This window comes from Mobula hypostoma, chromosome 10, assembly GCF_963921235.1.
Source record: "Mobula hypostoma chromosome 10, sMobHyp1.1, whole genome shotgun sequence".
NCBI lineage: Eukaryota > Metazoa > Chordata > Chondrichthyes > Myliobatiformes > Myliobatidae > Mobula > Mobula hypostoma.
The window spans coordinates 1,362,408-1,389,730 of NC_086106.1; the positions used below are offsets into that span (position 1 = coordinate 1,362,408).

General features: G+C 43.5%; 1 protein-coding gene across 2 annotated transcripts in view; it reads left to right on the forward strand.

The window, feature by feature from the left end:
- Positions 1–27,323, forward strand: part of LOC134352595 (synaptosomal-associated protein 25-like) — a 79,558-nt gene that overhangs the window by 5,663 nt on the left and 46,572 nt on the right. The window lies entirely within an intron of this gene.

A 27,323-nucleotide genomic window follows, 5' to 3' on the forward strand; every position in this document is an offset into this window, starting at 1 on the left:
ATGACCATGATTGTTCTTGGCAAATTTTTTTACAGAAGTGGTTTGCGATTTCTTCTTCTGGGCAGTGACTTTACAAGACGGGTGACCCATCTGTCAAAGATTGTCTGCCTGGTGTCAGTGATCACATAACCAGGACTTGTGATATGCACCAGCTGCTCGTACGACCATCCACCACCTGCTCCCATAGCTTCACGTGACCTTCATTGGGGGGCTCAGCAGGTGCTACACCTTGCCCAAGGGTGACCTGCAGGCTAGCGGAGGGAAGGAGTACTTTACACCTCCTGTGGTAGAGACGTATCTCCACCCTGCCACCCAGGGTAGGTTAACTGGCCGCTGTAAATTGCCCCAAGCGTGTTGGTGTGGGGATGGGGTGAGAATAAAATATGAGCGTGGAATTGATGGGCCAGAGGGCCTGTTTCCCTGCTGTATGACTATTTGACTGTGTCATTAGATTTCTGAACGGACAATGAATCCACGAATGATACCTCACTTTATTGCCCTCTCTTTTGCACTACTTATTGAAATTTCTATATATACCTATTGTAATTTATCGTGTATGATTATGTATTACACTGTACTGCCGAAAGACAACAAATTTCAGGACACGCACCAGTGATACTAAACTGATTCTGACTCTTGTCTGTCCAGGGAAATCTTACACCAGCACCTATTAAGAATTGGCTCACTTCCGTTTTGAGAATATTCGAAGATTCTGCTTTGACTACCCTTTGAGGTAGAGACTTCTAAAGACTGGTGTACATCCAAGAGAAAATAAAAAATCTTCTTCATTTGTATCATATGTGGGCTTCCCTGGGTGTTAAACAATGACCCATTCCGTCTTGCATTCTGTGTTCTGTTCTGCAGCAAGAATATAGAGTCTTCACCTGGAGACGGTCTTCTTCAGAATCAGAGTCAGGTTTAATATCATTGGCATACGTGGTGAAATTTGTTGGTTTTGCAGCTGCAGTACAATGCTAATAGAGAGAAAAAACTGAATTACAGTAAGTATATACAGTATATGTTTAACAGTTAAACAAACAGTGCAAAAAAAGTAGTGAGGTAGTGTTCATGGATTCATTGTTCATTCAGAAATCGATAGCAGAGGGGAAGAAGCTGTCCTTGAATTGCTGAGTGTGAGTCTTCAGGCTCCTGTGCCTCCTTCCTGATTGTAACAATGAAAAGAGGGCATGTTCTGGGTGATGAGGGTCCTTACCGATGGACGCTGCCTTTTTGAGGCATCGCTTCCTGTAGTTGTCCTGGATACTATGGAGGCTGGTGCCCATGATGGAGCTGCCTGAGTTTACAACTCTCTGCAAGTTAACACCACCCCGTGCAGTAGCTCCCCCCCCCACCTCCCCCATCAATACTGATGCAGCCAGTTAGAATGTTCTCCACGGTATACGTGGAGAAGTTTACAAGTGCCTTTGACATACCAAATCTCCTCAAACTCCTAATAACGGTATTGATATGTTGGGTCCAGGACAGATCCTCAGAGATATTGACATCCAGGAATTTGAAATTGTTCACTGTCTCTCCACCAGATCCCTCAATGAGAACTGGTGTGTGTTCCTTCGTCCTACCCTTTCTGAAGTCCACAATCAGTTCTTTGGTCTTGCTGACGTTGTTGCAGCGACACCACTCAACTAGCTGATATATCTCACTCCTGTATGCCCTCTCATCACCATCTGAAATCCTGGCAACAATAGTTGTATTGTCAGCAACGATTCATCACGTCTTTCTCTCTCTCTCTCTCTCTCTCTCTCTCTCTCTCTCTCTTCATAACTTGGTTTCTGTATGCCTGTTCTTGAACCCATGAACGCCATCTTGTTTTTGCACTCTTTTGTAATTTATAGTAATTATATGCCTTCAAACTATTCTGCTGCCGGAGGACAACAAATTTCGCATCCTACGTTCATGATAATTAACCTGGATCTGATTTTCCTTCACTCACCTCATCCCAGGGGCCAAGGTCCAAGAAAAACTTCCATTAACAGTAAAGCCAATAGTCTATTTTCTGAAAGTTCCTTTGCCTTTACAGTCCTGATGAAAGGTTTTGGTCCAAGATGTCAACTGTTTTAACTCATTTACATAGACACTGCCTGACTTGCTGAGTTCCTCTTGCATTTTGTGTGTTTTGCTCTTGATTTCCAGCATCTGCAGAATCTCTTGTGTTTATAGTTTGGCACTTGGCTCAGCAGGTGAGATTTCAAAGATTCAAAGTACATTTATTATCAAAGTATTTAATGTAGTATACAAGTCTGAGATTTGTCTTCTCACAGACAGCCACGAAACAAAGGAAAACCACGGAATCCGTTTGAAGAAAACATCAGACACCGAACACACACAAAAATGAACAAATCATGCAAATAGCAAAAAAAAACAGACCATAAACCATCAAGCCACAGAGTCATTGAAACAAATGTTCAGCTTAGATCAGTTCAGATCAACTTAGCGCTGCCTCTTTCGTTGACTGCGGAGCGGTCTGCCTCGATCAAAATCGCACAAAATGGCAATAAAGAAAAGGGAAACCAGAAACCAGAAACCAGGGGTGCAATGCTGCCAGAGCTCCCCACAGCACCGCTCCGGTACCTCTGTTTAAAAAAAGCTGGGAATTTAACAGCGGCTGCATATTAAATAGAGGGAATTTTACGGAAGCGGGGGTTGGGGAGACTGGGTGGTGGCTGGTGGGGAAAATACCACTAATAACATTAGGATATTTGATCATTTTTGGTGAAATCCTGGAGCTGTGATTGTTTTTTATTTAGGTATTTGTGAAATTCCTCCTCACTTGACCCGTTGTCCCAGAATACCCTGCTGTAGCCTCCCGCAATTTCACAGATCCTCAGTGTCACTCCAGCACTCGTTGTTTGAGCATTGTTCCCGAAACAATACAGTATAGGTACTATTTACACAGTATTTACATTGTATTAGGTATTATAAGTAATCGTGAGATGACTGAAAGTATATGGGAGGATGTGCGTAGGTTATATGCAAATACTACGCCATTTTATCTATAAGAGACCTGAGCATCCGCGGATTTTGGTATCCACGAGAGGTCCTGGAACCAATCCCCTGCAGATACTGAGGGACGACTGTACACAACTGTCAGCATTTTCCCGCTCTTTCCAATGGGTATCATTGGATTCCAGGTAGGAGTTACATTAAGCAAGGAATGAACATCGAAACCTAAGGTTAAGAGTCAAAACTAATGAAAGAAAAATTCACTGCTCGCTTATCTTCGGCCTGATTTTGATGAAATATTCAAGGTAATCATCCTTTGTCATATTATCAAATTAAGTATTATATGTTTTATTGTACCAGTTATACACTGAAATGTAGTGATAGGCTATAATCTTATTAATGTCTTAACTATCACTATATTTCTGTGGAGCTCTGGAATTCGTACATTTCTTTCATCTTGGTTTAGTGCTTGACATTGTAAGAAGCCCTATTCACACACATATATATGTCACACCCAATTTGTGTACCTGCTGATTACATGAATGGGGCAAGGAAGTTGCCCAGTACATGAAATGAGCAGGTACACAAATTGGGTGTGACATATATATAGAGAAGATATAGGAAATGGCAGGCATTTCCACGTGCAGCTCCAGCACATTAAAAAAATTAACACTGCACCCCTGCCAGAAACACGTATAACATGAACTGCAGAGTTCAATCCACAGACTGCATGGGTTAAACCTTGCCCAAAACCCATGGCCCCCACACCCTCCTCCAGCAGCACTGAGCGAGGGAGACAGAGGAGGGTCAAATGCAGACACCTTCCTATGGAAACAGTGGGCTCCCATTCTCCCCTTAAAGCAGGTTCACTAGGAAACTTGTTATACTACTGCGTAATGTCCACAAGAAATTAAATTAAATGTATTGAGGTATTAAGAGAGATGATATTCAATAGTCCGGAAAATTGGCCAGTCCAACATCACCAGGATCCCAGATGTGCCAGATTGTAGGAGGTTTACAGATGCTGCATAATCTCGAGGCATTTTATGGGCAATTAAGGATGTTTAAAGTGCAGTCACCATTGCAAATTGCTTCGTGGAATATCTGCACCAGTGTTCTGTTGTGTCGGGAAAGGCAGCAGCTAAAGTCAAAACCATTGAGGAAGAGAGTGAAGCACTCCCACTACTCTCTACAGACGCTGCTCTGTACTGACCAGAAAGGAGGGTTTCGGTTGTGTGTAACGGTATGTTCAATAAATGACAGGAGAAATGCGAATTGGAACAAGGACGAGATATCAATGCAAAACAACCCTACGTCCCAGTTAATCTTGCCCTGACTCACATCCACCTTCTAAGCCGCCATACCTGGTGTCTTTTTGCACTCTTTGTCATGGCAAGCCTAAAAATTCAATAATGTGGTGAGTGTCTCCCTGAGAACAGGCGGGAAGGTATTTGGCATTCTAGCTCCTGTTTGGCAACAGGGAATTACTCTACTCAACTGCGTCCAATTCAATTATTAAAACAAAGTCTATTCACTGGTTTTTCGCAAAGTTTCTTCTTCCCCTCCAAAAGGAGGGGTCTATCTGGAGGCTGGGGAAAGTGGTTGCTGGCTTTGGGGCTACAGTGCCTCACTATCGAGCTTTACGTGGTCATACTTCATCTGTGAGCTTCCTCAGTGAGAAGCAGGAGTTATGTGTAACAGGGGTATTAATAAACGCACATGACCATGCAGAAATGTGAATCGGAACGTGAACAAGGTATCTACGGAAGGCAATCTCCTAGATCCCAATTAATCTTCCCGTCTCAGGAGATGGCACATCCAATCATTTCTCAGCCTTCTAAGCAGCCATTCCTTATTATTCTCTTTGCCCCGGTGTGCAAAAAAAAAAGAACAAATCATGCAAACAGCAAAAAAACCTTTGTCTCCCCCTCACTCGATGGTGCCAGAGTCGTGGTTCTTGGGCAAGGTTTAATCGATGCGGTTTGTAAATTGGACTCTGTAGTTCACGTTATGATGTGTTTCTGGCTTCAGGTTGTATCTTTTTTTTCGTTGCTATTTGGTATGATTTTGAACTGAACTGAATATGCCCTGCAACACACATCAAAGTTGCTGGACGAAGGGTCTCGGCCCGAAACGTCAACTGTACCTCTTCCTAGAGATGCTGCCTGGCCTGCTGCGTTCACCAGCAACTTTGATATGTGTTGCTTGAATTTCCAGCATCTGCAGAATTCCTTGTGTTTACATGAATATGCCCTGACTCTTTTTCAATGCCTTTGTGAATTGGTGTTTTGTATTCTGTGTTTTTCTCTCTTTTTTTGCACATCGGAGGTTTGACGTTTTTCTTCAAACGGGCTGCATGATGTTTCTTGTTTCACGGCTAACTGAGAAGATGAATCTCAGGGTTGTATACTGCAGATATACTTTGATAATAAATGTACTTTGAATCTTTGAAGACCATGAAAACATACAGTGAAATGCTCTGTTTGTGTCAGTACGAGGATCGTGCAGGGGGCATCCCACGTGCTTCTGGCATCGACATAGTCTGCCCACAGCTCATCTACCTTAACCCGTATGTCTGGAACGTGGGTGGAAATTGGAGCAGCCGGAGAAAATCCATGTGGTCATCGGGAGAACGTACAAACTACTTATTGACTGCAGTGGAAATGGACCCTGGATCGCCATCACTGTAAAGTGTTGTGCTGAATTCCACGCGATCAGGCCATCCCACCGCACCACCATACTGGACAGGGAAAGTCACTGTCAGGATCCTGAACAAATACCTTCACACCATGGTCCCAAATCAGCTCCTCAAATCACAATACGAATTCTGCCAATGGACTTGATCTTCACTGTGTGACAGTTCCAGAGAACAGCACCAATCGCCATCCATGGTCTCCCGCGAGCCTTTGGTTCATTCCAATTAAGAGGAACTGTATTACATCTTTCTCTCTAAGGAATGTCTCTGTTGTACATCTGCGTGTGAGTAATGTTCTTCACAAAGTTCACAGCAGATCTGTTATTAAAGCAGTGCGGTGTCAAGCAAAACTGGGCCACTGTTCTTGATGAAGGGTCTGGGCCCGAAATGTCAACTCTTTATTCCTCTCCATAGATGCTGCCCGACCTGCTGAGTGTGCGTTGCTCTGGATTTCCAGCATCTGTAGAATCTCCTGTGTTTATATTCGACATTCTATTATCATTTTCCCTTGTACTACCTCAGTGCCGAGGTGTGAGTGAAATAATTCTTACGGATGGCGTGCAAAACAGTTTTTACTGTACATTGGCACATCTGACAATAATAAACCAAGTTATTAGTTGTGATTTCCCCGGCTCTGCTTCAGTAGCAGCAGATCACTGGGACTGACATCTGCTTTGTGTGACTGACATGGAAAGATTAAAGATTTTTATTTTAAAGATTAGCTTAATTTGTCACATGTACATGGAAACATAGTCTGAATTGCATTGTTTGCATCAAAGACCTGAGTCTGAGATGTGCTGGAGGCAGCCGACAAGTGTCTCCATACTGCCGGCACCAGCATTGAACGCCCACAACTTAATAACCCTAACCCATACGTCTTTGGACTGTGGGAGGACATCCATGTCCTCACAGGGAGAACATGCAAACTCCTGACAGTCAGTGATGGGAATCAAAACCTGATCTTACAGCTGGCACTACAAAGTGTTACTCTAATTGCTATGTTATCGTGCTCCTAGTCAAATCAAGAATAGCAAAATATTATTTCCCTATAATTTCACTTTTGGCTTATCCCACTTCTTCCAAACTCGGTGTAGCCATGGGCACCTGCATGGGCCCCTGTTATGCCTGCCTTTTCTGTTGAAAAGCCTCAGTAGAGTGGACATGGAGAGGATGTTTCCTGTAGTGGGGTAGTCGAGGAACAGAGGGCACAGCCTCAGAATAGAGGGACGTCCATTTAGAATGGAGATGAGGGGGAATTTCTTTAGCCAGAGGGTGGGGAATCTGTGGAATTTGTTGCCACAGGTGGCAGTGGAGGCCAATTCATTTGGGTATATTTAAGACAGAGATTAATAGGTTGTTAATTAGTCAGGATGTAAAGGCTTATGGGGAGAAGGCAGGAGATTGGGGTTGAGAGGGAAAATGGATCGGCCATGATGATATGGCAGAGTAGACTCGATGGGCCGAATAGTTTAATTCTGCTTGTATACCTAACACTGTCCACTGCTATCTCAACTGTACCGCTTCCCACCCTGTCTCCTGTAAAAATGCTATTCCCTTTTCATACAACATGGCAGACAACGAACAAATGTTTACAAGGCATCTGGTTGAATTCCGAAAGTGAAGCAGACTAGGTTAACCTCCCACAAAATGCTGGTGGAACGCAGCAGGCCAGACAGCATCCACAGGAAGAAGCACGGTTGACATTTCGGGCTGAGACCCTTCATCAGGATGGGTCTCCAAAGGGTGTCAGCCGGAAACGTCGACTGTGCTGCTTCCTAGAGATGCTGCCTGGCCTGCTGCGTTCCACCAGCATTTTGTGTGTGTTGCTTGAATTTCCAGCATCTGCAGATTTCCTCGTGTTTAGGTTAACCTTACCCTTTGAATTTAAAGAGAGTTGATTAAATGTGCGGAAAAGAGCTGTCCATGAGGCTATGAGAATAGAATAGGGGAGTGGGAGTGCTTCGATGTTTCTGTTGAAATCCTAGCGTGGAGACATGGGCCGAATGGTCTTCTGTAACCCATAATGTTATCATTGAAGGCATGAAATAATTCTCAGGCTTGCTCACCCACTAAGTTTTTTTTTAGTTTACGAAGTTCAGGAAGAGCTATTTTCGGAGAGGTGGTTGGAACTGGAACACGGAGATTCATTAGTATCAGCAGCGTGGGATTTCTGTAAATTGAGAGGAAGAGGGATTTAAACCTTATCGTTAGGTGTGAACTGGGACATTGCTTGGCCTCGTTAAGATTAAATTCTCATCTCTGGCTGCTTGAAGTGAGAATGGTGTGAGGGAAACGTGACGCATCTTGACGCCATCTCCTGGTGGAGCTGTGACTCAGATTGTTGCTGGCTGCCTTGAAATGGATTGTTGCAATTCTCCAGGGGGACATGAAGAGGCAGTGGTTTCTGGCCAGAGTAACAGGGGCAACACTTATCAATGAAGTTACTTCCCCGCAGTATTCGGGTGTTCAGAGTTCAAAGTAAATTTATTATCAATGTGCATGTATGTCACCATACACAGTACTGTGCAAAAGTATTAAAGCACACATTAAAGCCTAAGACTTTTGCACAGTACTGTAGTAATTTTATGTATTGCACGGTACTGCTGCCACAAAAACAAATTTCAGGACAGATGTGAGTGATGATAAACCTGATTCTGATCTGGGTCTCTATCGTGGACTGAGAGCGGGAAGGGAGCAGGGAGAGGGGAATCATGGTTGGGAAAAGGGGAAGGGAGAAGGGAGGGAGCGGGAAGCACCAGAGAGAAATTCTGTAATGATCAATAAACCAATTGTTAGGGATCGAATGACCTTGCCTGGTGTCTCAGGGCTGGCACTCTTTCTCTGCCACCTGTCCCACACTCTTCCTGCAGCTCTCCACCCTCGCCATTCCCGACATCCTTTGCTCCCGTCAGATTTACAGACACGCTGTCCGCTCCACGTTGACAAATACAATACCCTGAAAAAGTCTTGGGCACCCTAGTGAGATAGATACTCATTGGGTTGATGGAGCTCGTCAGCCTTGAAGGCAGTCCATCTAAGAGAGGGAAAACTCTGATTTCAAACCTCAGCTGCCTTGCGGCCATACCCACTGATGGGAAAGGCTTCGGGAGTAAACCCTGAGGACAAATCCGGAGCTGGAGTCCCTAAGGCAATCCGACACTGCCTTCAACCTTGTTCTGGCAACTCCTGCGATGACACTGGTGCCAAGCTGTATCAGCCCTTGCCCTTCCCTTGGACAACATAAGTGGAGAGGGGAGACTTGCAGCATGGGCAACTGCTGGTCTTCCATACAACCTTGCCCAGGCCTGTGCCTTGGAGAGACTGAAGCAAGACATTCCAGGCGCAGATCCATGGTCTTGCGGGACTAACGGATGCCATCCATGTACAACTATATATGTACAGTACTGAACAACCCTGAGAATCATCATCAGAATCAGGTTTATTATCACTGCCATGTGCCTTGAAATTTGTTAACTTAACAGCATCAGTTAAATACAATACAAAATAGAGAAGAAAGAATAAATAATAAGTAAATCAATTATAGTATATGAATATTGAATAGATTAAAATCATGCAACAACAGAAATAATATATATTTAAAAAGTGAGGTAGTGTTCATGGGTTCAATGTCCATTTAGGAATCGGATGGCAGAGGGGAAGAAGCTGTTCCTGAATCGCTGAGTGTGTGCCTTCAGACTTCTGTACCCCCATCCTGATGGTAACAGTGAGAAAAGGGCATGTCCTGGGTGCTGGAGGTCTTTAATAATGGACGCTGTCTTTCTGAGACACCACTTCTTGAAGATGTTCTAGGTACTTTGTAGGCTAGTGCCCAAGATGGAGCCGACTGATTTATGATGATGAAGATACGCAGTCCTCTTCTATTGTCATTTAGTAATGCATGCACTAAGAAATGATACATTATTTCCTCCGGTGTGATATCACAAAACACAGGACAAACCTGAAAAAACTGACAAAACCACATAATTATACATATAGTTACAACAGTGCACAATACCATAACTTGATGAAGAAGTCCTTGAGCACAGTAAAGTTCAAAGTTTCTCAAAAGTCCCACATCTCATTCAGACAGGAGAAGGAAGAAAAACTCTCCCTGCCATGCCGACCACAATCCGACTCTGGGTCATCCAAAAACTTCGAGCTCTGATCAGCTCTCCGACACCGAGTACTGGGCGCCATCTCTGTCCGAACAATTCGACCTCCTTCTCGGTTGCCAAAAGCAGGCAAGGCTGGGGATTTTGAGACCTACCCTCCGAAAGATTCACGACCGCACAGTAACGACAGCAGCGAACGGGCATTTCAGAAATTTCTCCAGATGTTCCTCTGTGCTTTCAAGTCCATTCTCCATCAAAATCAGAATTGTCCACGGCCCCTATTTAACAGATACAATATCATTTTTCACCGAAGAGCTGCGCATGCGTGGCGTGCTGCCATCTTCTCCTCCCGCCTTTGTTTTTGACCCTTTGCAGCTTCTTTCAGTCCTGTGCAGTAGCCCCTCCATACCAGACAGTGATGCAGCCTGTCAGAATGCTCTCCATGGTACAACTATAGAAGTTTTTGAGTGTATTTGTTGACATGCCAAATCTCTTCAAACTCCTAATGTATAGTTGCTGTCTCGCCGCCTTATCTTGCATGCTCAATAAATATAATTACGATGATGGAATCAGTGAAAGACTGTACCAAAAAGGCGGTCAGCCAGTGTGAAAAGACAACAAACTCTGCAAGTACAAAAAGAAGGTAATAATAAACAATAGACATCAAGAACGAGATGATGACTCCTTGCAAGTGAGTCCTTTGGTTGCAGAAACATTTCAATAATGGGGCAAGTGAAGTTGATTGAAGTTGACCCCTCTAGTTCAAGAGCCTGATGGTTGTGGGGTAATAACTGCTCCTGAATCTGGTGGTGTGAGTCCTGAGGCTCCTGCACCTTCCTGATGGCAGCAATGGGAAGAGACCATGCCCTGGGTGGTGGGTGTCCCTGATGATGGATGCTGCTTTCCTGCAGCATGTTTCATGTAGGTGTGCGCAGTGCTGGGGAGTGCTTTACCCATGATGGGCTGTATCTACTACCTTTTTGTAGGATCATCCTTTCAAGGGTATTGGTGTTTCCATAACTAGGCTATGATGCAGCCAGTCAATCACACATCTACAGAAGTTTGTCAAAGGTTTAGATGTTATTTAAATGTTGTTTCAACAACTTCCTCTAGCAGTTCATTCTATATACTGATCACCCTCTGGGTGGTAAAATTGCTCCTCAGTTTCCTAGTAATTCTCTCCCCTCTGGTAGTTCTTAATTCTCCAACCCCAGGATAAAGACTATTCACCCTATCAATGTGCCTTCTGATTTTATACACCTCTGTAAAATCATTCCTCATTCTCTGACACTCCTGTGAAAACATTCCCAACCTGCTCAACCTATCCCCATAACTCAGTCCCTCAAGTACAAATAACATCCCCGTAAATCTCACCTGCACACGTTGCAGCCTAATGGCATCTTTCCGATAGCAGGGTGACTGAAACTGAACGAACGCACACACGCACACACGCAGACACACAGACACACACACGCACACCTGGAGGAACTCAGCAGGTCAGGCAGCATCCAGATGGATCTCAGCCCGAAATGTCAACTGTTTCTTCCTCTCCATAGATGCTGCCTGAGCTGCTGAGTTCCTCCAGCATTTTGTGTGTGTTACTCTGGACTTCCAGCATCTGCAGAATCTCTTGTGTTTACTATAGCCCCAAATGTGATCTACCCCAGGCCTCTGCACCTCTGCTATGCCAGATCCCCTTTGCCCTCAGTCCAAGAAAGAGAAAACCCCTCTGATAGAAAGCTATCCCCTCAGTGGGACCTTAGACTCGACCTTTTCTTCCTGGCTACGTGGCTCTGGAGATTATACTTTTCTAGAGTGTCACAAAACAACCTTACAACAGATTTGACAGCTTGGAGTATCTAGAATGATATTCCTTGACTGAGCAGGTAGTTAGTTGGTGTGGGTAACGCGTATTACACTAAGGTTGGCAGAGCCTGAGGTAGGCCAAGGCTGATTAGGCACACCAGGAACTTTGTGGGCATGGTGAATGAGGTCAGATGCATAGAGGCTCCAGTCTTTTTTAAACTGCATGAATTGCCCTCTGACAAGACAATCAAACTTCCGGCTAAATGGTTCAGATCAGGGAATTTTCTCTGCCCCTCCCCCTCACCCGACTCGTCACTCACCTATTTCACCCCCCCCCACACAAAATTGTACTAGGTCTAAAAAAAGGCCTACAGGAAGGAGAGGATGCAGTCCAGTCCATCACAGGAAAAACCCTCCCCACTATTGAACATATCGACAAGGAGCGCTGCCTCAGGTATCCAGTATGAAGGACCCCCACCATCCAGGCCTCATACTCTCCTCACTGTTGCCATTGGGAAGGTGGTACCACACCACCAGCTTCAGGAACCTGGTAACCAAGGTAATAACTATTATCCTTCAACCTTCAAGCTCTTGAACTGGAATGGACAACTTCACTTACCACAGCACTGAACTGATTCCACAACCTATGGACTCATTTTCAAGGACTCTACATCTCATGTTCTCAGTCTAAAAAGAAATCTATCTGTTGTTCTATCTATCTATTTCTGTCTATCTATTTATTTTATATGCAGTTTGTCTTTTGCACGTTGGTTGTTTGTCAGTCTTTGTGTGTAGTTTTTCATTGGTTCTATTGTCTTTCATTGTTCTACTGAGAATGCCTGTAAGAAGATGAATCTCGGGGTAGTATATGGTGACATATACGTAGTTTGAGAATAAATGTAGTTTGAACTTTGGATTATAGGCAGCTGCCCCGCTTACGACAGGGGTTCTGTTCCTGACAGTGGTTCAAACGTAGGAGTTGAACGACAGAGTGAGGACGAGGCGGGTCACAGAAGCAAGGTTGATGAGAGAGTGAACAGGCGCAGGGAGAGCGGCCGCCAGCCGTCCGCACCGACTCAGTGAGTGAGACTAGTCAGGGCTGCCCGCTCTGCGGAGCTCCCTGTAATCCCCGAGTGTTGCAGCTCAGGGAGGAAGGACGGTGGGGGAAGACGGCCTTGGAAATGCCCCGTTCCCATCCGGCAGAAGATGGCTGCAGCACTGCAGCGGCTGGTAAATGGCTCCACATCCACCCCACTGGTCTCCGAAACGCTCGCTTGTATGTATGGAGTATTCATGGAAAGATTAGTTGTATTTGTCACATGTGTAGCGAAACATACTATGAAATATGTTGGTTTCCGTTAATGAGCGACACCGTCTGAGATGTCCTGGGTAGCCCCCAAGTGTCGCCATGCTTCCTGCATCAACATAGCACGCTCACAACTTACCGACCCTAACCGTACGTGTCTGGAATTTGGGAGGAATCCAGGGCACGTGGAGGTTACCCACTTGTCACAGGGAGAACGTACAAACTCCTTTCAGACAGTGGCAGGAACTGAACCGTGATCTTACCGCTGGCGTTGTAAAGGGTCATGCTAAATGTTACACTACAGTGCAGGCATTTGTAACTCGTGGGGCCTGAAGAAGTTTAAATCTTCCCTTCGATGGGAGTTCAGTGAAACCATCTCTCACTGCTGCCTTCCAACTCTTCTCACCTCATGGTTCTTCCTCTCCTCCAAACTTTCTTACTCCGACTTCTCATCTTTTTTTTCCAGTCCTGATGAAGGGTCTCGGTCCAAAATGTTGACTATACTCTTTCCCATAGATGCTGCCTAACCTGCTGAGTTCCTCCAGTATTCTGTGTGTGTTGCCTGGATTTCCAACATCTGCAGATTTTCTTTTGTTTGTGAGCACTTGTGTTGTCTGTTTCTTGTTCCTCCTCAAGAGGGAGATAATAAGTCCAAAAGACATAGGAGCAGAATTAGCCCATTCAGCCCATCAAATCTGCTCCTTCATTCCGTCATGGTGGATTTATTTTTCTCTCTCAACCATATTCTTATGCTTTCTGCACATACCTTTGTTGCCTCATTAATCAAGAACCTATCAACCTTTAAATACTCAATGACGGCCTCCACAGCTGTCTGTAGCAATCAATTCTACAGATTTGTCACCCATTGGCTAAAGAAATTCCTCCTTTTCTCTGTTCTAAAGGGACACTTTTATACTCTGAGGCTATGCCCTCTGGTCCTAGACTCTTCCAATACAGGAAACATCAACTCCATTTCCATCCTATCCAGGTCTTTCAATATTGAGTTAGTCCTGACGAAGGGTCTCGGCCTGAAACGTCGACTGCGCCTCTTCCTATAGATGCTGCTTGGCCTGCTGCGTTCACCAGCAACTTTGATGTATGTTGCTTGAATTTCCAGCATCTGCAGAATTCCTGTTGTTTACTTTCAATATTTGATAGGTTTCAATGAGATTCCACGCCCCCCCCCCATTCTTCTAAACTCCAGTGAGTTCAAGCATCTTCCTCAGTATTTCGTGTGTTGCTCGAGATTTCTAGCATCTGCAGAACCTCTTGTGTCTATGTGCAAGGTGGAAAGGAGTTGCATTTTGGAAAGCCAATCAGGCTAGAACTTTCTCTGAGACCAGAATGGTAGTCATGCGTTACAGGCGGGTGCAGTGCATGCTTACGCTAACATGCAGGTGGCTGGAATGTGTTGGACAGGCCGTGAAGGTGCATCATAGAACTGTTACTGAATGAAGTAAGGCCATCGTCCCTGTGCCATGACTGGTAGATCTTCTGCCTCACAACTCCAATGACCTGGGTTCAGTTTTGACCTTTGGTGCTGTCTGTGTGGAGTTTGCAGGTTCTCCTTGTGACCGGGTGGGTTTTTCCAGGTGCTCTGGTTCCCTCCCACACCCCAAAGATGTGCAATGGATAGCCTAAGTGGTCACTAGTGTGCAGATGAGTGTAGAGGACATTGGGAGTGTGGGGAGTATTGAACTAGATTAATTACAGAGTCCAGAGGAGGTTTATAGGAAACATCCTGGGAATGAAAGTGTTAAAGCATGAGAAGAATGGGGTGGAGTGGAGGTGAAATAGGAAAGATGTCAATAAAATTGAGAGAGTACAGAGGAGATTTACTAAAATGTTACCTGGGTTTCATCGCCTAAGTTACAGAGAAAGATTGAACAAGTTGGGTCTTTATTCTTTGGAGTGTAGAAGGTTGAGGGGGGACTTGATAGAGGTATTTAAAATTATGAGGGGGATAGATAGAATTGACGTGGATAGGCTTTTTCCATTGAGAGTGGGGGAGATTCAAAGAAGAGGACATGAGTTGAGAGTTAAAGGGCAAAAGTTTAGGGGTAACATGAGGGGGAATTTCTTTACTCAGAGAGTGGTAGCTGTGAGGAACGAGCTTCCAGCAGAAGTGGTTGAGGCAGGTTCAATGTTGTCGTTTAAGGTTAAATTGGACAGATATATGGACAGGAAAGGAATGGAGGGTTATTGGCTGAGTGCAGGTCAGTGGGACTAGGTGAGAGTAAGAGTTCAGCATGGACTAGAAGGGCTGAGATAGCCTGTTTCCGTCCTGTAATTGTTATATGGAAATCTCATTGAAACCTACTGATTATTGAAAGGCCGAGAAAGAATGAACATTGGGAAGAATAGTGGGGGGGGGGGGGGGGGGGGACTCTAGTACCAGAATCAGAACTGAGGTAAGGAGGAATTTCTTTAGCCAGAGGAATTTACAGTGAATCTGTGGCAAGTCAAAGTTCAAAGTACATTTATTATCAAAGTATGTATTCATTATACAAGCTTGAGATTTGTCTGCTTACAGGCAGCCACAAAACAAGAAACCTGAAAGAGCCCAATTAAAAACAAAATGAACACCCAATGCGCAGAGAGAGGGGAAAATACACAAATCATTTAAACAATAAAAGCAAGCAGCAGCGTTCAGAACCAGATTGAGTCCATAGCCCTGAAGCCTGGAGCAGCCGGGGCAGAACATAGCAGGATAAGTCATTGGGTACATTTAAAATGGAGGTTGATAGGTTCTTGATTAAGTGTGTCAAAGGTTATGGGGAGAATGTGGTTGAGAGGCAAAATAAATTGGCCATGATCAAATGGCAGAGCAGTCTCGATGGGCTGAATGGCCTAATTCTGCTCTTATTTCTTCTGGTCTTGCAAGTATCAACGTGCTTGATGGTCAGCATGAATGATGGCCTGAAGGACCTCCTCCTATGCCGTATATCTTTGTCTCTTAAGTTTATTGGGTCTTTTGGACATGGAGAGGATGTTTCCATTAGTAGAAGAGTCCAGGATCCAGGGGCTCAGCCTCAGAATAAAGCGATGTCCCTTAAAAGTGACTTGAGGAATTTCTTTAGGCAACAGAGTGGTGAGTCTGTGGAATTTGTTGCCACAGAGGACAATGGAGCCCAGGTTTTTGGGTGTGTTTAAGGCAGGGATTGATTGGTTCTGAATTGGTAAGGGGTTAAGGAGGGAGAAAGTGTGAGAGTGGAGTTGATTTGAATAATCAGCCATGACTGAATGGTGGAGCAGACTCGATGGATTGAATAGCCCAAATCTGCTCCAGTATCAAATGATCTTACTAACACTTCTGCCAATTCACCTTCTCCCTCACCATCATTTAGGACCCCAAACAGCCCTTCCTGGTGAGGCAACACTTCACCTGCAAGTCTTTCGGGGTCATTTACTGTATCTGGTGTTCCTGGTGTGGCCTCATCTACCCTGGTGAGATCCGGCGTCGATTGGAGAACCACATCGTCGAACACCTCCACTCCTCCCGCACGGGGAGGATTTCCCCGCGGCCACCCATTTTAATTCTACGCCCCACTCACATTCTGACATGCTGGTGTACGGCTTCCTCCGATGCCTCAGTGAGGCCACTCTCAGGTTGGAGGAGCAACACCTCATATTGGGTAGCCTCCAATCATCTTCTCCCTCCCCTTCCCTCTTTATGTTATTCTGGCTGTCACCTTACCCCTTCTGTTCACCTCACCTGTCTATTGCCCCCCCCACCCCTTGGTGCCCCTCCACCTTCCCTGTCTCCCATGGTCCATTTTCCTCTCCTGTCAGATTCCTCCTTCTCCACCAATCACCTCCCTTCTTCTCACTTCATTTCCCCTCCCCCCACCCACCTATCTTCCTCCTCACCTGTCTTTGACTATCCCTTTCCTGCTGATACTCCTTCCCCTCCCTCTTTATTCTGGCTTCTTCCACCCCCCCTTCCTTTTCTGTCCTGACGAAGGGTCTCGGCCCGAAACATCGACTATTTAATCCTTTCCACAGATGCTGCCTGACCTGTTGAGTTCCTCCAGCATTTTGAGTGTGTTGCTCTGGATTTCCAGCATCTGCCGGATCTCTTGTGTTTGTGAACATTGTGGGCATGCTATGTTTGTGGTGTCACTGTTTGTTTCAATGTACATGTGATTAACAAGTAAATCAGTCCAAATCTAGAAATGTTATCATTTTGTTAGCTTTTCTAACCATTTGCAGTGCCTGTGAATAATTCCCAGCTCCCTCTTCACCTTGGAGCTGTCTGACTTCTCACCATTTAGATACCGTGCCATTTAAAAAAAAATTGCTGCCAAAACAAACAATTCCACATTTTCCCATATTATTCCTCACTTGCAACATCTTTGCTCAGAAACTATCTTTATCCCTAGTGCATTCTCGTTGTGGTCACTTGTATTGTGACCTGTCTTTGAAATGGACACAACCATAACGAGACCTTTGTGCTTTCCGAGTCATTTACGGGGTTGTTGAAGGCTGGCACTGGGCGGACCCCCCCCCCCGCCCCCGGTAAACCTGCTGGGGAGAGTGAAGAGCAGGCCAGTGTGAGGGCTATGCATGGTCAGAGGATGAAACCTACAGGAACATCACCATCTAGAGTTTTGTCAGACCAGGAGAGGTACTGTGAAGTTTATGCCCATGAAATCCAGACCAACACCACCACCACGGTCATACAGGCCCTTCATTTAACTTATCCATGCTGACCCAGTTGCCTACGTCAGCTAATTTTTTTCTGTGCACTTGTCTAAATCGGGTTCCCAACCTGGGGTCTGCGAACCCCTCGGTGAATGGTAAGGCTCCAGGGCATAACAAAGGTTGCAAGCCCCTGCTCTAAATCCTTCCAATCCACATAACTGTCAAAGTGCTTTCTGAAGGCACGATGGTGGCCGTATTTCATTAGGAGTTTGGGGAGATTTGGTATGCCACCAAAGACGCTTATAAATTTCTACAGATGTACCGTGGAGAGCATTCTAACTGGCTGCGTCACCGTCTGGTAAGGTAGTGGTGTGGTGGGATGTGTCACTACGCAGGATCGAAATAAGCTACAGAGGGTTGTAAACTCAGTCAGCTCCATCATGGGCACTGACCTCCCCAGCATCCAGAACACCTTCAAGAAGAGATGGCTCAGAAAGGTAGCATCCATCATCCCCATCACCCAGGTCATGCCCTCTTCTCGTTGCTACCATCAGGGAGGAGGTACAGAAGCCTGAAGACACACACTCAACAATTCAGGAACAGCTTCTTCACCTCTGCCAGCCAATTTCTGAATGGACATTGAACACTTCCACACAATTCCTCCTTTTGTACTATTTGTTTATTTATTGTAACTTATAGAAATCCATTTTTATGTCTTGCACTGTGCTACCACAAAACAATAAATCTCTCAGCATATGTATGTCAACAGCATGGTGGTGTAATGCTATAACAGTACCAGCATCCTGGGTTCAATTCCTGCTGCTCCCTTTTAAGGAAATGTTACATTCTCCCTGGTTGCCTCTGGGTGCTCCAGTTTCCTCCCACATTCCAAAAATGTGTGGATTAGTAGGTTAATTGGTCATGTGGCTGGAACTGGGCAGCGTGGGCTCATTGGACCACAAGGCCCTGTTAGCATGCTCTATCTCTAAATTAAAAAAACAATAATCATGAGTTAGCATTGATCTCTGCGGGATGTACAGCCAGTGAATCCATCCCCAAATCTGGGAATGGGGCGACAAGGTCGTCTATGGACAGCAATTGTTCTTTAAATGCTTCCACCCCTCTGACTAGCTATTAGCCACTCTTAGAGGTCACCCTTAGGCAAGGTATAGCCCCTGCTTACCCCTCACCCCATCCCAACCCCTGTTCGGGATCATGTGAAGTCATGGGAGCAGGTGGTGGATGGTCGTACGAGCAGCTGGTGCATGTTGCAAGTCCTGGTTATGCGACCACTGACGCCAGGCAGACCATCTCTGAAGAGTATTGGTAATGGCTGGGGTCACCCATCTTGTAAGACACTGCCCAGAAGAAGTCAATGGCAAACCACTTCTGTAGAAAAATTTGCCAAGAACAAACATGGTCATGGAAAGACCATGATCGCTCATGTCATACAACATGGCACGTAATGAAAGAAGGAATCAAGGTTTTAATCAGGGCGCTGGCTGGCAGTATAGGCCGTGAGGAGGACTTGGAAGGGCTTGTGGGGGACAGGGACAAGCTGAATGATTGGTAAGAACATGGCAGGAGAAAAACAATGTCAGATGGTGATGAGAGGGCATACAGGAGCAAGATATAAAGCCAATAAAGTGGTGTTGTAGCAACAATCTTGCACTTAATGTCAGTTAAGACCAAAGAGCTGATTGTGGACTTCGGAAAGGGAGAACACACAGCAGTTACCTTAAAGGCATCAAAAGCAGAGAGTGAGCAACTTCAAGTTTCTAGGTGTCAAATCTCCGAGGACCGTACCGGGACCCAAAATGTTCATGCAGCTATAAAGAAGGCAAGACAGTGTCTATGTTTCATTACAAGTTTGAGAAGGTTTGGTACGTCATCAAAAGCAGCCGCAAATTTCTGCCGATGTGCCGACTATTCTTCGTTTGGAGTTTGAAGAGATTTTGTATGTCAACAAATACACTCAAACCTTCTATAGATGTACCGTTGAGAGCATTCTGACAGGCTGCATCACTGTCTGGTATGGTGGTGGGGGGGGCTACCGCACGGGACCAAAAGAAGCTGCAGAGGGTTGTAGATTTAGTCGGCTCCATCTTGGGTACTAACCTACAAAGTGAGTGTGGGTCAGAAAGGTAGCGTCCATTATTAAGGACCTCCAGCACCCAGGACATGCCCTTTTCTCACTGTTACCATTGGGAAGGAGGTACAGAAGCCTGAAGGCACACACTCAGCGATTCAGGAACAGCTTCTTCCCCTCTGCCATCCGATTCCAAAATGGACATTGAACCCATGAACATTACCTCACTACTTATTTAAATATATATATATATATATAAAAAACGAGCCACAGTTTTTTCCTATTATTATGTATTGTGTTGTACTACTGCTGCAAAGTTAACAAATTTCTTTTTTTTAATAAATTTTTTATTTTTATTTGGATAAGGAATTCACAAGTATCATGAACTTTTTTCACAAGTGTAACCTTTTCCATTTTTTTAATATATGTATAAAACTATAATTATTTATACATTCCTAAGTACACATTAAGATGAAATAAAAAGAAATTAGGCACTTAAATAGATAATTATGTGCAGTTGAAATTCTACTCTACTAGGCTAAGTAATGATATTAGTTGTTAAGAAAAATAGTAATAATAGCGGATTAATAATGATTTCCATATATCTCTTCTGGATCATCTCTTCTGGTCCAAAATGTTGTCTGTAAGCCTATGTAACTACGATTGTAGGTGCTTATATCCTAACTTGTTCATGTTTGCTCCTACCCCCAAACATAATTATCCAATCCCTATGTACTTATTTACTTAATTTTATCATTTTTTATCCCTTCCCCAAATCTTTTCCTTTACTTGTGTTAATTCTCCATTTTCCCAAAAAAAACAAAAACAGTAAACATTTGGACCAAGGGTGCTTACGTTAGCAATATTACTGTGTTGATGAGAAGAGCAGTATAAATCATTAGAAGAGTCATCTAAAGTCTGCTCGCTTTGGGGTTATATATTCAATCCATTTATTCCAAATTTGATAAAATTTTTCTTTTTGAATTCTCAAGGAGTAAGTCATCTTTTCCATTTTAAATAATTCCAAGATAATTTTGTGCCAATCTTCTAATGTAGGTGATATTGGATTTAGCCACTTTCTAGTGATTGATTTCTTACTTGCCGCTAAGAGGGCCTGCAGCAGCTTTATATCTTCCTTCTGTTCAAGAAACAATACATGCCCCAAATAGAGTGTCTCAAAGTTCAGAGGTATCTGGGTCTTAAGTACCTTAACTAATGTTCTATGAATACCTTCCCAATATAAACTTAATTTAGGGCAATCCCAGAAAATATGGAAATTATTTGCCTCCTTGGAGCCACACCTTCTCCAACACCTCACGTTTGTATCTTTATATTTTTTCTGATATGGGGTCTTGAAGTATCTTATAATATTTTTCCAACAATGTTCTCTCCAAGTCAAAGAGTTAGTCGGAGACCACTGAAAGCTGCATATTTTCCCCCAGGCCTCCTCTGAAAGTACCAACCCCGCTTCTTTCTCCCACTTCTCTTTAATATGCAATGTGTTTACATTTTTAGCATGGGAGAGTGCATTATATAATCGAGAAACTGATTTACTTGGTATTGAACTGTAAGCCGAATTCAGAATCTTGAAAAATTCTAATTCTACTGTTGATTGGTCTGTATATCTACAACTCTGGTTAACATAGTGTCGTACTTGAAGGTACCTAAAAAAGTCATTGTGTTCTAGGCCATGTTTGTCCTGCACGATTTGGAAACTTTGTAATACTCTTTTATGTATAAATGAGAGGTACGTTGTAAGACCTTTCTTTATCCATAGTTCAAATCTTTTATCTCCTCTGTTGGGAAGGAATTCGGTATCATATGCACACCATCTGAAGAGTTTTAACATGTTATTGATTCCACATGAATTAACCACCTTCTGCCATAATGTAATGTAAGATTTATCCAGCTGTTTTTAAATTTTTCCAACTGGGCCATCAATCCTTTGTCAGCTATTGAGGCCTGTAGAGGAAAACTGTCAACCAATCCAAATTCTATTTCCTTCCATCTAGCCTTATATTCCCTATTGCACCAATATAACAGAGGGGTTATCTGTGAAGCATAAAAATAATTTCTCAGACAAGGAAGTACCATACCTCCTCCTTCCTTTCCTAACTGTAAGGTGTTATATCGAATTCTAGGTTTCTTTCCTTGCCAGATAAAACGGGAAATCCATTTGTCCCATTCCCTGAATTGACTATCATCCACCTCCACAGGTAAAGTCCGGAAAAGATAGAGTAACCGAGGGAGAATATTCATTTTTATGGTATTTGTCCTTGAATTTAAACTTAAAAAGGGGATAAGATTCCATCTATGCATATCTGCTTTTATCTCTGAGATTAATGGCCGATAATTTACCTGTGACAGCGTTGAAAGATCCTTCGGCAGGGTTATTCCTAAATATTTTAATGATTTCGTTTCCCACTTAAGATCATATTTATCCTGCAGTTTTTTGGATGGTGTATAATTTAGGGACATAACCTGTGTTTTCTTTACATTTATTTTATAACCTGATATTTTCCCAAAGTCATCCAACAGTGTAAACAATCCTATAAATGATTTTTCTGGTTCACTCAGACAGACTATGCGAATAACGCCACTTTCTGTTCAATCCCTGCCACCTTGATACCTTTTACAATTTCGCTCTGTCTCATTAGTTGGGCAAGCGGTTCAATATATAGCGCAGAAAGGAGAGGAGAAATTGGGCATCCCTGTCTAGTGCCTCTCTCTAAGATGAAGGAGTCAGAGAGGTCCCCATTTATCTTAATTCGGGCTGTAGGGCTGTCATATAGAGTCTGAATTACTTTAATAAACTTTTCTTGAAAGCCACATCTTCCTAACACTCTGTATAGGAATGCCCAACTAACTGAATCAAAAGCTTTCTCAGCGTCTAATCCTACTACCATTGTCTCTGTCCCGTTCTTAATAACCTGTTCTAGTATGTGTAGAGTTCTCCTTATGTTGTCCTGTGTTTGTCTTTGTTGAATAAATCCAGTCTGGTCTAAATGGATTAGGCCAGGTAAAAGCTTTTCCAATCTGCGCGCTAATATAGATGTAAATAATTTGTAATCTAAATTAAGAACGCTAATTGGCCGATAATTACCACGTTCTGGTTTATCTTTACCCTCTTTAGGAATAACTGAAATAATCGCTTCTCTCCAGGAAGTTTCTCCTCTCTGCAAGATCCAATTAAAGGTGTTAAGTAGTAATGGGGCTAACTGTGACTTCAGGGACTTGTACCACTCTGAGGTAAACCCATCAGAACCTGGAGACTTTCCAGCCTTTAATCTAGAGATGGCCACATTCAGTTCTTTGACAGTTACTGGTTCTAATAGGCATTAATTTTGTAAATCTGTAAGCTTGGGTAGATCTAAAGAATTCAATAAAGTGTTTATATAGGGCTCATTGGAGGCCCGGGGTTGAGAGTACAGCTCTCGATAATATGTTTCAAAACTCTCCTGAATTTTCCCTATTGTACTCTCCACAAACTTTGTCTTTGGATTCTTTATTTTATGTATTGTATTGTCTGCTTGTTGTTTTTGTAATTTATATGCTAATAATCTAGCTGATTTACCTCCTACTTCATAATTCTTTTGTCTCAGGTAAAGAAAATTTCTTTGAGTTTCCAATGTATAAATATCATCAATTTCACCTTGCAATTTCCTAATTTCCTGTTTTAAATTAGAATTACTTTTGTTGCTATCTACAACTTGAAGTTGTTTTAATTTTCCTTGAAGGTCTGCTAATTTTTGTGCATTGATTTTTTTCATGTGAGTGGTAATGGAAATAATTTTCCCTCTCAGTACAGCTTTCAATGTATCCCATAAGGTCACTGGTGATGTTTCTCCCGTGTCATTAAGATCTAGGTATTCTTTGATTTCTCCCCTTAATCTCTCCATTACTTTCAGGTTTTTGAGTATATGTGAATTTAACCTCCATAGTGTTTTCCTCATTTTCCCTTCCAGGATTAGAGACATAGAGACTGGGCTATGATCCGACAGATCAATTGTTGCAATATTACAGTTTTTTATCCTGAGTCTATCTGTATTAAAGATAAAGAAATAGTCTATCCTTGAATAGGCTGAATGAGGGAAAGAATAATGTGTATAATCTTTACTAGTGGGGTGTAATTCCCTCCACACATCTATAATTCCCAACTCCTCCATCAATAAATTCATTTTCCGAGTCAGAGGTTTATTCTGAGTAACTATTCTTGAAGAATCTAATGCAGGATTTAATCTAATATTAAAATCCCCTCCACAGATTACTACCTCTTGAGAACTGATCGTTAGGTCAAAAATGTGTCTATAGAATGACCATTCACAACCTGGAGGAGCATAAACATTCAGCAATGTTATTTCTGTACCTTCTATTCTTCCTGTGATTTTTACAAATCCTCCATCTTTGTCTTTAGTCTCTGAAATATGTTCATAATTAGGAGCACTTGATATTAAAGTAGCTACCCCTCTTTTGTGACTCAATTTATATGATGAATAAAATACATGCTTAAAGCCCATTCTTTTTAATTTTCTATGTTCAGATTGGCTCATATGTGTTTCCTGGAGGAAAGGTATTTGTGCCCTCTCTTTTTTCAATTTAGACATAATCTTATTTCTTTTAATTGGATTCAAAACCCCATTAACATTATAGGAAATTATTTTTACCAATTCAGTTTGCATTTTTCTCTAGTAGAAAAAAACACTCTCCTTTTCTAACCAAACAGTAAGCAATCCCTTCTCAACAGTAAACCAAGACATATAACCACAGCCTAGACATTTTTGAACGTATAACATTTGAAAATTTTTCCCGACTTCCCACAGTGAGGCCTGAGCACCGACCCGCCTCAGTTCAGAGGGATAACCTCTATCTTCACCCTGTGTTAGAGGGCCCTCAGCAGTTTGAATAATCATAGAGAATTTTCTCCTATTTATGTCTCCACCATATTGCTATCATTCAAGTTATTCCGTCTAGTTTATTTTCAATTACCAGCTTTCATTTTACCTTTAAGTCCGATTTACTCTTTTCAGTCATTTCTCTTAATTAATCTGTATTCTCTGTACATTCGCGTCTGAGTATTTGCAGCTTTTCCTTGTAGGTTGACACTCTGGTTCGTGTGGAACGTCCTCGCCCCACTAACTGCCACGACTTCTGCCGAATCCTCTCCAGTAGCGACTCCGGTTGGGTGATAACTTTAATAGATAGTCCCCGGTCCGCCAGGTCCGACGTTGCCTCCTCCACCATAGCGTAAGTTTTTGTCCCTTCGTCGTAAAAGACTCTCAGCCGAGCTGGATACAGGGTCTGGAATCTGATGTTGTTTTCCTTTGGGACTCTCCGTGTTTCCGTATATTGCTTCCGTCTGGCAAGGATCCCCGGTGCGTAGTCGTGGTCTAAACTGATTTTACAGTTGTTCCACATGAAACCTTTCTTTTGCCATGCTCTTTTAAGCACCTCTTCCTTTGTTCTGTAACTGAGAAATCTGACCAGAATCGATCTGGGCTGGGCGCCTGCCGGAGGCTGTGGTGCCAACGCGCGGTGAGCCCTTTCAATCTGTAGGTCTTTTGCGGCCGGTATATCAAGGTTCTCTCTCAGCAGCTTCTCCACGAAGGGAATCATCAATCCGGGTTTACCTTCAGTTCCTTCGGGAACTCCGTAAATCCTCACATTTTCCCTTCTCGAGCGGCCTTCTTGATCTATTAGTTTCCACTGGAGCTGGTCTTGTAGCTTCAGCATTTCTGCTTTCACTTCCTCGGCGTTTTGTAGCTTCTCTTCAATTCCAACAATCCTCGCTTCGGCTTCATCTATCCGCGAGTTTGTTTTTACTATTTCTTCTTTAATATCTTCCAGCTGTTTGCTGTTATCTTGTTGGAACTCGCGAATCTTTCTGAGAATCAAAGACAGAGTCACCGATTCCCCCTCATTCTCTCCGTCCTGGCTTGCCGTGGGGGAGCTAGGCCCGTCGCCTTGCTGCGTCTCTTTATGTTTATCAGCCTTCGGAGCGGACTTTTTATTCTTGTTCTTAGACATCATCCTTGCCCCTTTTATTAATATAGTTATACAATATTAAGTATTTGTCTAATTTCGATTTTGGGGCAGTTTACCTTCTTTTTTGAGAGACCTTTTCCTTACGCCGCCATTCCCTAAAGTTAACAAATTTCACGACATATGCCGGTATTATTAAACCTGATTTTTTATTCTGATTGTGAACTCATCCACTTCAATAGCGAAAATAAGAAAGGCAGAGTCATTTTTCTTCAAAGCTGAGAGATTGAAAGGTTTTGATATTAATAAGGTTGTGGGTCCTTCGTGCTGAAATCACTGACAGTTACCATGCAAAGCTCAGATGAACAGGCAAACGGTGTGTGGCTTTTATTCCAAGAGGATTTGTGTACAAGATTAGACATACTGTGTCTCGCTCCAATTATGTGGGGACCTGGAGAGACGGCATCTGGGGTGTTGTCTGATTTTCTGGAAGTCTTGGATGTTACTCCTGTCGATGCAGAAACATACTTTTAATACAGATTTTTAGATATTGTTGAGACTTCCATTGGTCTGGGTCACGTCCTAGCTGCCATACGCAAGCCTGGGCAGTACGATGTGGAGAGCAAGCTGTTGCCCATGTAACAGGCTCCCCCCACTAAGTAGCTGAAGTAGCAAAGGAATGGCAGAGACCGATACAGTTTGTTACCAGTCAGCGTTGAACTCAATGTAGGACTGCCTTAGGGACTCCAGCTCTGGATTTTTACCTCGAGGCTTACTCTCGAAGCCATCTCCACAAGTGGGTATAGCCCCAAGACAGCAGAGTTCGAGTTCAGAGTTTCCCTTCTAGATGAGCTGTCAACCACGGCTGACGAGCCCCATCTGCCGGAAATGACTGGCTTTATGGCTCCAGTTACCTGCCTTTGTCCCTTCTGCCAGTGGAATCATTTTGGCCATGCTTAGTAGCTGACCACACGTGAACACCAAGAGCTAGACTTGATTGTCTGAGGCTACATGCCAATGGGAGCATTTAATAGGAGGCTGGAGATATTTCCCACTAACACCCCCAGCTATAAAAGCCTTAAGGAACCAGATATTATATGGCGATATAATGCATTTTCTAGTGAGCCTGAGTTTGAAGATACGAGACTGCAGATGCTGGAGTCTGGAGTGAAATACAACCTGCTGGAGGATCTCAGCCGGTCGGGCAGTGTCTGGGGAGGTGAATGGATAATGGGAGTTTTAGGTGGAATCGTTTAGTTTGGATTGAGAATAGAGGGAAAGGGACCCCAGTGATTTTTAAAGTGAGCATGTGTTGAGTTCACAATCTGGGGTCCAAGCATCCCTTGGTTAATGGTAGGAGTCCATGGCATAAATAAAGGTTTGGGAACCCCTGGTTTAAGGGACCTTGTGAGCCACATGCCAAACCATCAGGATTCCCCCCCCCAAAAAAAAATCAGGAAGTGGATGATTGAGTTTTGCTTTATTTTTGTCACATGTACATTGAAAAGTCAAAAATACAGTGAAATGCGTTGTTTGCATCAACAACCAATACCATCTGAGGAGGTGCTGGGAGATGCCAGCTAGCGTCGCCATGGTTCCAGCGCCCACAACATCTCCAATATTTAACAAGTTTGGCTGGGGAAATAGATGACAAGGATTTGTAGAGTTATCAAATTCCTTTCTCTCCAGCCTTTCCCACCCACCTGGCTTCAGCTATCACCTTCTATCTAG